This window comes from Silene latifolia, chromosome 8 (genome assembly GCF_048544455.1).
Source record: "Silene latifolia isolate original U9 population chromosome 8, ASM4854445v1, whole genome shotgun sequence".
NCBI lineage: Eukaryota > Viridiplantae > Streptophyta > Magnoliopsida > Caryophyllales > Caryophyllaceae > Silene > Silene latifolia.
The window spans coordinates 101,452,112-101,465,663 of NC_133533.1; the positions used below are offsets into that span (position 1 = coordinate 101,452,112).

Genomic DNA, 13,552 nt, shown 5'->3' on the forward strand with positions numbered 1-13,552 from the left:
TTAAGAGTTTTCTATTTTTTCTAATCCCAAAATCGGATGGCAAGCAAATCGCCGTGGGAAAAATAAACTCTTACGTCAGTCAATCGCGTGTTTAAAAATCATTTCACGTAATATAAATAAAACACGGTGACAATTCTCAAAAACTCCGGGCAAGACACACAATCTTGTACCCTACGTCAAAACGAATCTGACTTACACATTGGTCTCACGCTACACAAGCTGTAAGACATGTCTCAAAGCTAGTTAATATGTCTACATACAAAAGAACACAATTTTGCATGCATAAAGTTTACTATATTTGAACAAATACTGGTAAAGAAAAAAACAAATTCTCATTATCCTACTCATTAGAAAGATATTTAACCTCGACAATATAATAGTGATCACAATTTCTCAAATCGTGATTTTAATAAGATACTTGGTAAACAAATCAACAAAAACACTTGTTGTCATACACAAGTATATGGATTAAGGCACATTTCCAAATCAAATTATCAAAATCCCTTCATTTATATTGTTCGTTCGAAAATTTCGCTAAGCTCATAATCATCACAAACGCCATAAACGAGAATTTTCAACAATTTAATTAACTCTTAAGAGTAAATGAAACAAAATCATTAATCTTTAATAAACAACTAAACAAATTAGCCATTCACCCTTACAAATACCGCTAAACAAATTAGCATGTATAATAATATCACTTTGATATTAGACAAATACTATGCAAAATAAATTTGCACATCGTTAAAATTAATTAAAACTTGACCATAACACATATGATAGTTTTAATGAGTTATTGATACACAACTAATATGTATTCAAATTTCTCATCTCTCATGTAAAAACCAAATTTACATGATATCACATATCACTAAGACATAACGGGGTCTTAGAATGTAAAACGAATTTACATGTCCAAGTATATCACAAAGATATAAATCTTTTCGTAAAACAAATTTATGAGACATACTCATAAAATATTGAATATAAAATTAACTTCACTAAGAAATTTAATTATGCATATAAAACAAATTTATATGGGTTCAAAAAACAATTATATATGGAGTATTGAACATATTCATAAAAAAAACTTATAATTTAAACCACTAAGATAATATGGCCAAAAATCATATAAAACTCATTTACATGATTCACACTCTTCTTTATATGAAACATATTCATAAAGAGATTACTACTATACACATGAAACAAAATCGTATGCTGCACAATAAATTTCATATTTATATAAAACAAATTTATACACTTAGAGAATTTAGCTAAACAAATTAGCACAATGCAGAGTACCATCATCACTAAGATAAATGCGATAATGTAAAACATGTACGCATTTCTACTGAACATGCATATTATACAAAAGAAACGGCCGAGTAGGGATTTGATAATAAAGAATGCCAAAACATAAAAAGATAAAAAAAAAAAAACGACACTGTTCATTCATTACACCTGCAAATCTACCATCAACTTTTTCATCTTCCTTTTAAATAATTTAATCCAACACCAAAAATCGTCATCTCGTCTTCCGCCATTCTTCACAAATAAGAAGACAACCAAGTTTATAATTGACAGATATTTCTCTACATAAGGAAACTTATTCACAATGTAGAATTTCACGGGTCTGATGAAGGAGCGACTCAAATCGCGATCCCGATTCGAGTGCGTGACATACTTGCACCACCGATTTAAGATTCAATTGCAACAGACTCGGGCACATATATGGTCAATCGTCATCAAATTGGTTCAGACGTCTCAATACTCGTCACAAAGACTAAGCTTTAGTTGGGGTAACGGGAAGGAAAAAATGATCGGAGAGGATGACCAGTGGTAATGGACATACCACCACCACACCTCTGCCTATCGCGATCGATCACCGTGAATCAAAATTGTCAGCCCACTAAGAGCCAGCAAGTCGTTTTCGTCACATAGACCGAATCGAAGACGGTGAGTGATATTCATGATTTCATGTTACTGCCCACATGGAGCGTTATACTTGCTTATCGTTCTCATCACACAGATCGACGAATAAGCGAATCATACAAATTGAAGTACTGCTCCTTAAACTAAAGAAAACGGATTTCTTTATGTGACACACATGCTGGTTTTTCCTTTTGGTATGGCTAAATCACGTAACTATGAGGAAAAGGATGACCACTTAGGCCATGGGAGATGAAATTCTGAAAACAGATTAGAGAGAAACAAACGCGAGGACACAAGCGGTATATCACAGGAAACATGCATGTATTATGAGTTATGACAAGTCCATTATCATATGCCAAAAAAAACAATATACGGCTTAATCGTGTAGGAACACATCCTACATGTTTAGACATGACACAAATTTGTCGCATAAAACGAATAATCGAAAGGACAGTAGCAAAACACATTTGCTCTGATACCACTGTTGGAAAATAAGGACTAACCTTTATGCGGAAGCGATCGGATCGTTGTACTCGCTAACTACCCACTACCATATATTCGTACCTCCGGCGGCTACTAGAGTCCCGAAATATGTCCACGCCCCAAATCCCAAGTCCCATATTGATGGTGGACTTAGCAACTAGAAAAGTATGTTTGTATGTGTATTTTTGTGTGTACCATACATACCCTTCACATCAATTTCCTCAACTTATATATATCCACATATGGGAGTTATAAGGAGGATTAAATCACATTTTAATGATAAATTAATAGTGCTTTATTAGTATGTTAATGAGGGCAATTAATGGGATTGAATGTGACCGTTACGTGGCCGGACAAAATTCAATAGTTCTCTTATATTTGTTCATTCATTCACATGCATACATAATTGATTTTATGCTTCATTTCTTCTCATATCTCAAAAGTCTTTTCTAAATAGTCTTAGAAAATAATCAAATTGTGCATATGAGATTACTAATATTATTAGTGTAATATATGAGTATTAGTAATCAATTTTAAGGTAAACTACTAAACAAATATCTAGCACATATTATTTGGTAGTGATAAGGGTTAAATCTTGGGTACAATCAAGAGGAGAGCTCTTAATTTAGAGTTCTGGTGGATCATCCTAATATTCATCATAGCTCAAGAACAAGTGAAGGTAGGAGACCTTACTTGTGCCCATAAATCCGAAAATAATAACGTAAGGGACATTATTTTTCTTATAAATCTCTTATTTTGTTATGCATGCACTAGATCTAAAGAACAAATAATTAAGAAGTTAATTAGTTCACTATTAGAGGAGTCTAATAAGAGGTAAATAAACCTAACAGTTTTTGACCGCTTTGATCTTTTTATACCCCAGCCACGTTCCGCTAATGAGGAGTTGAATATCAGATGGCTCCCTCCACCGCACCTATGGACTTTGTTAAATACCGACGACGCCTTGAAAGGCAATCCGAGCCCAGCTGGAGGTGGAGGTATCTTTCGAGATGAGACGTGTAATTTTATTAATGCATACTACTTCTCTCGTGGTATTTGTTTTTCCATGAAGGCAGAATTACTAGCTCTACTTACGGGATTAGATTGAGCAAAATCGATGAATATTACGAGGTTGATAGTCAATATGGACATCCCCGTGTGTGAAGCTTATTATCGAGGATCAACTCGTCAGCAACAATTTGAAATTCATAGTCCAAAGATGTCATGAACTAATACGGGAATCACGTTGGATAGTCAAATTGGAGCATACTTACATAGAGGCAAACAGAGCAGTGGATTTATTAGTGAATCGAGGAGTTAATTCAAGCACCATTCCAACATATATTGATAACCCGTTCAATGAATTACGTACAATCCTTAGAGAGGACGTTTTTGGGGTGGGTATTCCCCTTGTAATAGCTAGTAGTTAATTTACGGGGCTTCGCCCCTCATTTGTACCAAAAAAAAAAACAATTTACAAAATTTGTCAATTAATATTCCATGGGTTAGAATATATAATGTAACATGTCACCAATTATTAGAAATTCATACTGACATTTGATATTGCACATATACCATAATAATAATAATAAAAAAAAGGAATAGCCAACAAAAATGAAAAAAAACATTCAAGTCAAAAGAAAATTGCAAAGAAGTTCCAGTTCCATAACCATTTTTTTTAGATTTCATGCAATGTTATTGATATGTGAGTATGTCATCCTCCTGCAATACAAACACAAAACTAATAACTAAATAAGATTCTAACTATATTAATTAATTCAAAATATAATAAGGATTAAAAAAGCTAAATAATTCATTTGGTTATGTATATGTATATTTACCTACCGACTTTTTGGATAAAAATAAAAAATAGGATTGTTATAATATTTATATAAGGAAATTTTTGTAATTAATTATCTAATTAATTTCAATAATTTATTTGAGAGAAGAAGAATGATTTTGTGAACTAAGGGGAAGATAAAAAAAAATATGGTAACATAAATACAAAGTATAGTTATTGTGAGGAAAAACAAAAAGACCATTTAAAATAAAAGATAAATCAATAGGTAGATTAATAACAAAATTTATGAGAAGAAAATAAAGAGTTTGTATTAATTTGTTTTTTGTGTTTGCAACTAATATTTTTTATTTTGTTTGTACTTATAAGCATGTAACACATGATATTTTTTTTTGAGAAAATGTAACACACGATATTTAAAGATGACTCCTAGATAGATATTCAAGTAATTAATACTCTCTAGTCCCTCATATTTTAAATAACCATCCCCCTTTCTTTTTTTATCTATTCACAATACTTTCCCTCTTTTATTATTTAGTAAAGTTTTATATACTTATTTTAATCATCTCACTCCACAATACCCATACTTTATCTTATTTTAATCCGCTCACCCTACAACAATACTTATTTTAAGCACCTCACCCCACGATACCTTCCTTCTCTTCTATTACCCCACCCTACCACAATACTTTAGCTTATTTAACTCAAATACCCTTAATTCTCGTGTCACCCATGAATATGGAGAGTTATCTAGACTAGGAGGGAGTATAAGTGAATTAGTATTAACCAATATAAAAATGACACGTGGATTAAAATTAAATGCTTTAAGTAAGGTTGAACAAAAAATCCGATTATCCGAACCGATCCGATATCTGATCCGATTTTTGGATATCCGATTGAAAGCTAAGTTTGGATCGGATATCCAATCCGAAACTTTTGGTGTTTGGATCGGATATGGATATTAGAATGAAAACGTTTGGATATCCGATCCGATCCGAAAATATATTTTTCTAGTATTTACTGTTTTTCTTGCCATTTATGACCAATTTTTTTTAATTAAATGAGCGTATTTAGATTGTAGTTCTTATACTAGGGTGTTTATAATTATCCTACGTTGTAGTTTGGACTATAATTTTAAAATCGTTCTATTTTTTTCGTGTTATTTTTTTAAACTTTTAGCTTTGTTTCACTACAAGAAATCTGCTCTCGGGCGACTGAATTACGCGACAGAAAATAGTCGCTAAATGCTCTCGGGCGCCTACAATCAGTCGCCAAGGGGTCGTCGCAACGCTTAGTCGCCTAAATTCACTCGGGCGACGGATTTCAGTCGCTAAAATGGCGACGGATAAACATGTAGTCGCCAAATTAGCGACCAAAAATAGCGACGGAATGTAGTCGCAAAAATGGCGACGGGTACCTGTTAGTCGCCAAAATGGCGACGGATTTCAGTCGCTATTTTTGGTCGCTAATTTGGCGGCTACATGTGTATCTGTCGCCAAATTTGTCGCTATGTTGCAAAAACTGAAAAATATGATCAGGGCGTTTGCGACGGGGGTGGTCGCAATTTTGGTCGCCAATTTGGCGACAGGACAGTGTAGTCGCCATTTTAGCGACTGATTTCGGTCGCTAATTTGCCGATTTCAGTCGCTATTTTGGTATAGATTGGACCTAAAATTTTCATTTAGCTCGAGCCAAATTGCTACAATTTGAACCTACAATTAAAATTACAATCCAGCAGCATACACAACGCACATGATGGCCAACAACGTCACATTTCATACAAATGAAATCCGAATTCAAGTTATTACAACCAACGCAACAAGATGATTCGTGTCCAAGTCTAACTAAACAAAGGATAAAAAAGTCTCATGCATCTAACTAAAACATCCGACAAGTAAAAGGATAAACCAACAACTGAGTCAATGACACGGCAAAGCAGATCCCGCTCCACTACCACCTCCTCCGGAAGGATCTTTAGGGTCTTGATTTTGTGGACGCCATCCCGGGTTGCAAGACGAGAAATAAGTGGTCATCAACTCCATTTGCTCCTTCATTCTCTTCAACTCTTCATCCCTTGCGGTCTCCCTTGCTTCCCTTGCTTCCCTTGCTTCCCTTTCCGCCTTCCTTTCTTCTCTTTCGGTCTCAAGTGTAGTTTGAAGTTGAGACACGATACTCGGCATATATGTTTGGCTTTGAGGGGTTACCGAAGTAGGTCGGTCGTAGAAGAGTTCTCTTGCCGTTCCGGTTCCATACACCCCCCTTATTGAAGCCATCCACTAAATCAAGCCAAAGCTCATTATCGGAGATGTCGGGATTCCTCTCTTTCCGAAGTCGAAATTTAGCCTAAAAAATTAAAGCGTTAATGATTATATGTTATATTTGTATAACAATATATATGTAATCAAAACATTTGAAAGGAATTGTATTATATTCTTACGTATAAATTGGCGTTCTTCTTCGAATTCCACACCCTTTTCCCCTTAGCTCCTTCTTTCGTATGCGTCTCATAGAAAAGCTCCGGAACCGTAGGCATCTTACCCTTATTCTTGGCCGCCTTCCGAAAATGAAAAACAAAGGTTAAATTATAAAGACTACTTAATACTTTAAATATAATCTCAAACATAATCTAACTTATATATAAAATTAAATATACGACGTACATTTGACATTGCTCGGTCATAGAATGATTGAGAACCTCCATAATGCGTAGCATCAATGTGGGCATCCTTCTTCCCTCCCCTTTTATTGATCGCTGCTCGAGCCGACTTCTCCTTAAACTCGGGGGTATCTCTCCTCTCCATCAGTTCTTTATATGCGGTTCCTATAAAAAAAATGCCAAATATTAGTATTTAATTAAATAGATAACAAATGACGATAATTTAACTAACTAAATACAACCACCAAAAGTAACTAAATACCTTCCATAAACTGAGGGGGTTTCTTCCTCTTAGAAACCTTATACATGTTATCTCTTAGCCTCTTTTTGCCGATGTAATTGTATCTCTCCCAAACAGCACGCTCTTGTTCCTTAGGCCAATGAAAGTTTTGCTAGACGTAAAAAAAAATCGTTAGAAAACACAAATCACTAATTAATTAGAATACATTTACGAAAATTATTTAAAAATATATATACCCGGAAGTTATTGAACCATCCCTCCTTCTCTTCTTCGCTTGCATCTGACCAACAAGTAATACCCCGGTCATCTTTTCTTTGAGTGCTAGCGGTGACTCCCCGAACTACATACTTGGAATTAAACCTGAAATTATACATGTTAAATACGAATTAAAAATATTCATATTAAAAATAAATCAACTACTAATAAAAAAATAAATAAAGAGAATTTCTTACCAAAGACCCCTAATGTCAATAATGATCTTGTTATCCTCGGTGTATGTGACAGGGATCCCATGCTCGACCTCCTCCTCCTCGTCAGTGTCATCCTCTAAGGACTGCTCGACCTCAGTGGTCTCCTCCTCCTCCTGCGTACTACGGCCCCCACTACCTCCGCCTCGCTGTCTACCACCACGACCACGTGCCATTATACTACAAATTGAACAAATAAAATTGTTAGAAAGTGTTAATTAAAATTAAATAAAACGAAATGGATATAACATATATATATATATAACATAAAAAATGGCTAGGAAACACAATAATAAATAAATTGATAACAAAAAGATGTAAAAACCTCATTATCCTAATCCTCATTGTCATCCTCATCATCATCATCATCCTCATCATCATCATCCTCATCGTCATCATCGTCATCACCGTCACCGTCACCCTCCTCCTCCTCCTCCTCCTCCTCCTCCTCCTCCTCCTCCTCCTCCATCTCCATATCCATCTCCATGTGATCATCTGTCCCCTCCACATTATCTTCTTCCTCTTCTTCCAACTCCTCCCCTCCCGCTTCTTTCTCATTCTCATGAATGATTTCATCATCAATTGGAGATAAAACTGATTTTGATACAATTTGTTCTTGAAAAAATGTTGTATCAAATTTTGATCTAGCCTTTGTCTTAAAGACCGCCCACCATTACTTTTGATGTTTATCATTACTCGTGCTTGGATAAGAAACAAAATACACTTGATGAGCTTGATGTGCGAGTATAAATGGGTCATAAGTCATGTATGTTCGGGTATGATTAACTTCTACGAGTTTGTAACGATCATGGACTCTCATTCCCGCTATGGAATTATCTTTCCATTCACACTTGAATAAGACTGTTTTATAAGCACGTCCACGCCCATTATAGCACAACTCAAGGATATCTTCTAATATGCCGTAATATTCATTGTCATCAAGGGAGGAAATTGTAACACCATAATTGCATCTAACCTTCCTCTTCCCGTAATTGAATGTATGGAAATTGAATCCATTAACTGAATACCGATTCCAAGTTTTAACCTTTCGTGAAGGACCTAAGGCTAAACTCCTTACCAAATCATCTTGGATATTGCATTCAATGACATGTTTCCGAAACCATGATGGAAATTGATCCTCATGCTTATTCCAAACATCATTCTTGCTCACATTAGGATGTTCTTTAATGAAATCGTTCACAAATTGTGTTTCATAAGGCTCTAAGATTTTACAATTAGAAAGAACGTAAAGATGAGCACGATTATATTCTTTGTCATCCAAATATCTTGTCTCCCCACTTGATGAACACCCTTCATCATCATGAGTTTGGAAAAACTCGGGTACACTTGTGTCCACTTCATCGGCTTTATCAATATTTAAGTTCTTTGCTTTGGTTTCTATATGTTTTTCAAAGTAAAGAGAGCAAAAATTTGCAATCTCTTCCGTTAAATATGCATTGCATATAGAACCTTCAACCCGAGCCTTATTACCAATTTTTTTTCTTCAAATGATTAAGAAACCTATACATGTAAATTAAAATGTAGTTATTTCTTTATTATTAGAATAAAATACATAAATGAATAATATTTATAATTGAAATACTAGTAAATTATTATTACATACCTTTCAAATGGATACATCCACCTATATTGGACGGGTCCACCAACTTTTGCTTCATAAGGCAAATGGACCGGTAAATGCTCCATGGAATTAAAGAATGAAGGAGGGAAGATCATCTCAAGTTTACATAAGATAATTGGAATTTGGTCTTCAAGACGAATCATGTCATCAACCGATATGGTTGAAGAGCATAAATCTCGGAAAAATTGACTAATCTCGGTAACTGCATTCCACACGGTAGTTGGGAGGAGATGTTTCAATGCAACGGGTAATAAGCGCTCCATGAAAACATGACAATCGTGGCTTTTCAACCCTTGCAACTTCAGTTTCTTAAGATCAACACAACGTTTGAAATCGGATGCATATCGATCAGGAAACTTCAACTTTCCTAACCATTGACACAATGCCTTCCTTTGAGCTTTATCAAGAGTAAAAATAGCTTTTGACTTAGACCCATCCTTACGAATTTGTAGTTTGGGACGATCACAAAATCTCTTCAACTCTTTTCTTGAAGCAATAGTATCCTTGGATTTACCTTCTACATCCATAATCGTATGAATGAGTTGCTCAAAGAAATTCTTCTCTATGTGCATTACATCCAAGTTGTGCCTGAGTAACAATATATTCCAATACGGAAGGTCTCAGAAAATGCTTCTTTTAAACCAACCGCTCTTCTTTTTCTTCAACTCTTTAAACTCTTCTTCAGTACCATCAACAGTAGATGGCAAATCACGTATCAACTCCCATAACTCATCCCCTGGTAGCCGATCCGGAGCATCATCAAGCACCTCCTTACCTTTAATAAAAGCTTTTTTGTTCCTTCTATTTAGGTCTCTATCCGATAAGAAGGTTCTATGACAATCAAACCAACTTATTTTTTTGGAATTAGGAAGCCAAAATGCTTTGCTTTTATCCATGCAACAAGGGCATGCCTTTTGTCCTGCGGTAGACCATCCAGATAGCATACCGTAGGCGGGAAAATCATTTATGGTCCATAAAAGTGACGCTCTTAGTTGAAATTTTTGCTTCAAGGACACATCATATGTTTCCACACCAACTTCCCACAAATGTTTCAACTCCTCTATCAATGGTTGTAAATAAACATCCAAATTGGCTTTTGGGTTACTAGGCCCGGGAATAATTAGCGACAAGAAGATAAACTGCCTTTTCAAACATAACCAAGGTGGTAAGTTGTATGGCGTGATCATCACGGGCCAACAGGAGTAAGGTTTACCAAATTGGGTGAAAGAGGCAAAGCCATCCGTACATAGGCCAAGTCGAACATTGCGAGGTTCCTCGGCAAAATCAGGGTACATCTTATCAAAACGCTTCCATTCCTCTCCATCACTCGGATGACACATCTTCCCCGGTGTACGAGGATTTTCTTTGTGCCATCTCATTTGTTCAGCAATGTTTTTTGTTGCATACATTCTTTGAAGTCTTGGAGCAAGAGGAAAATAAATTAGTTGGTTTTGTGATATTGGTTTCTTACTCTTTTGACCCGTCTTATTACCCTTCTTGCCTTTTCCCTTCAAAACAATATCTCCCTCACTTGTCTCATATCTACCACTTTGACATTTCTTACACTTGTCAAGCAAAGCATCATCTCCCCAAAAAAGCATACATCCTTCAGGACATGCATCAATCTTTTGATGCGGAAGCTCAAGGCCTTTAACTACTTTTTTGGTATTATAGAAACTTCGGGTCATGACGTTATTGTCGGGGATAGCGTCCTCAAGCAAAGACGCAATAGCATCAACGGCATTAAATGGCATATTAAACTCACATTTTAAGGTTACTATCCTAGAGGCGGCTTGTAACAATGTCATTCTACTCCCTTCATATAAAGGTTTTTCTGAAGCCTTTAACATTTCAAAAAAGGATTTTGCTTGTGGGTTTGGTTCTTGTTCAATGATAGGCTCGTGTTTGTCATTATTAAAAGTATTAAACTCCAAAGCATTAACTACCATATTTCTATATGGGTTATCATTTTGTTCGGTTTGAGGTTGCTCGGTAATTGGAGAATATGGTTCTCCATGACAAATCCAATTATAATAATTTGGAGAAAATCCTTTTGTATAAAGATGTTCTTCTACTTGAATGTAATGAAAATATTTCAAGTTTTTATATTTACTACAAGGACACCTAAGTTTATTTTCTACCAAATCATATCCATCTTGTTGTTTAGCAAACTCAATAAACTCAAGAACCCCCTTTACAAATCTACCAGTGGGACGTTTCCTCTTATCTACCCTATCTTCGTACATCCATTTGCGTTCCGATCTCTTCATTTTAATCTAAAAAATATTCCAAACAATAATTTTTATTATACCAACATTATACTAACATTATACCAACATTATACTAACATTAGACTAGTATTATTAACACTAGCAATTTACTAAACTAACATTAGACTAGTATTATAACAACATTAGACTAACATTAGACTAAATCTTGTAATTAAGTATACTAACATCATCAAAATCACCAATACATTGTCAACTACACCCTAATTCAAATAATATTACCAATTTCACAAAAATCCCCAATTCATATTCACCCTAATTATCAATTTATACAAACCCTAACTAATTAAACATCATAACAACATCCAAATTAGTGGTTGTTTATACTAACCAAACTAACTACAAGAACAAATTCAACAAACAAATCAAAAACTATACTATAATTAACATATACTAATAACACAAATACTAACTAAACTAAAATTAACTTATACTAACCAAACTAAATCTACCTTAAACTTAACATACTAAGAACACTAATATACTAAATAAACTAATTACAATAACAAATTAAACAAATTAAACTAAACTTAATCTAAGAAATTGAAATTATAAACAAAGATTCATACCTTCTTCAAATCAAATTAGTGTTGTTCGGTGGTTGGGTGGTCGCCGGTGGTGGGGTCGGATGGTGTTGATGGCGGCAGCGGTGATTGTTGGCGGCGGTGACGATGGCGCGGCGTCGTGTTCTTGTCGTCCTTCTCTATTTTTTTTTTTCGAATTGGTAAAGTAAAGAGAGAGGGAAGGAAATGCGGGTATATGGTGTGAATTGGGCGGGCGACGGTTTTCGCGCGATTTTAACAAAGTGTTTCGGTCGCTATTTTAGCGACTAAAAGTGGTCGCTATATGCTGAAATCAGTCGCTATTTTTTTTAAAAAGTCGTCGCCAATTTGGCGACGGGTTGCAGTCGCCCGAATTTTTTGCTAGTCGCCAATTTCGAGACCATGCGTTTTCGTCGCCTAGTTTGGTAACCCGAGAACGAAATTCTTGTAGTGTTTTAAGTATACTTCTTTAGTAGCACACTTTTATTTGATACAACGACGTTAAAAAGTACCAAAACTATGTTAGTTGTACCTAAATTTTATGTCGAGATCATGGAGTAAGAAAACAAAAGAAAATCACCATGGAAGACGATGAATTCGATAGTGTCTTAAACTCAATTTTTAAGTAAATTTTAAAAGTATGGATATGAGGATATCCGATCGATATCCGCATCCGGTCCGATTATTTTGGATACCCGAAACATTGGATATCCGAAAGATTTGGATCCGATATGAATATCTGCCTTCAGGATTTTCCAATCTGGATATCCGGTCCGAATTAGCACTTTGGATCGGATATCCGATCCATGCTCTGCCTTAGCTTTAAATAGCTTTTTAACTACTCCTTTGTAGAGATATATATTCATTATTACTTACTGTACTTATATTAAGGCATTTATAAAAATAAAATTATTTTAATAAATTATTTTTTATTAAATGATGTAAATTAATTAGTTTTTAATTTAAAATATAGAAATAATTTTTTTCAATTTATTATTTCAAATATAATACAAAAATATTAATATTTTAATAAAAATTTTGATCAATCATTGATCCATCGGATCAAACAGGTCGGATTTGATTTCAACCCATAAATAACGGATCCAATAAGTCTAATTTCAGACGGTCTAAAATAAGACGGAACACATGTCACCATCTTTTAATAAAACGTAACTATTTAATGACCAAATATTTTAACTAAAGTTTTCATTTTTACCCTGAAAATGATGGTAACATTTTATCATAAAATAGTAACATTTTTATCGTAAAATGATTACATTTGGTCCGTCTTATTTCTGATCGGAAATAGCACGTCTAAAATAAGAATTTGCGTAACAGGTCATTTTGAGTGGTGGGTCAAAGTTTACGGTTTTTTAACCTTAAAAAAAATATGATCGGGTCGGGTATGATTTTTTAACCTTAAAAAAATAAGAATTCACGTGAACTCGTGAAGTAGAGCGATGAAGCAAATTTGGAGCAATTCCACAGTGATGACGAAAC

At 34.7% G+C, this 13,552-nt stretch overlaps 1 long non-coding RNA gene across 1 annotated transcript; it reads right to left on the reverse strand.

The window, feature by feature from the left end:
* Positions 1–7,010: 7,010 nt before the first annotated feature.
* On the reverse strand, positions 7,011–7,414 carry LOC141595751 (uncharacterized). Its single transcript, XR_012522289.1, has 3 exons — positions 7,350–7,414; positions 7,135–7,264; positions 7,011–7,037 (listed from the first exon to the last, which is right to left on the reverse strand). It is a non-coding gene; the product is annotated as an uncharacterized LOC141595751 (long non-coding RNA).
* Between the last annotated feature and the right edge of the window lie 6,138 nt (positions 7,415–13,552).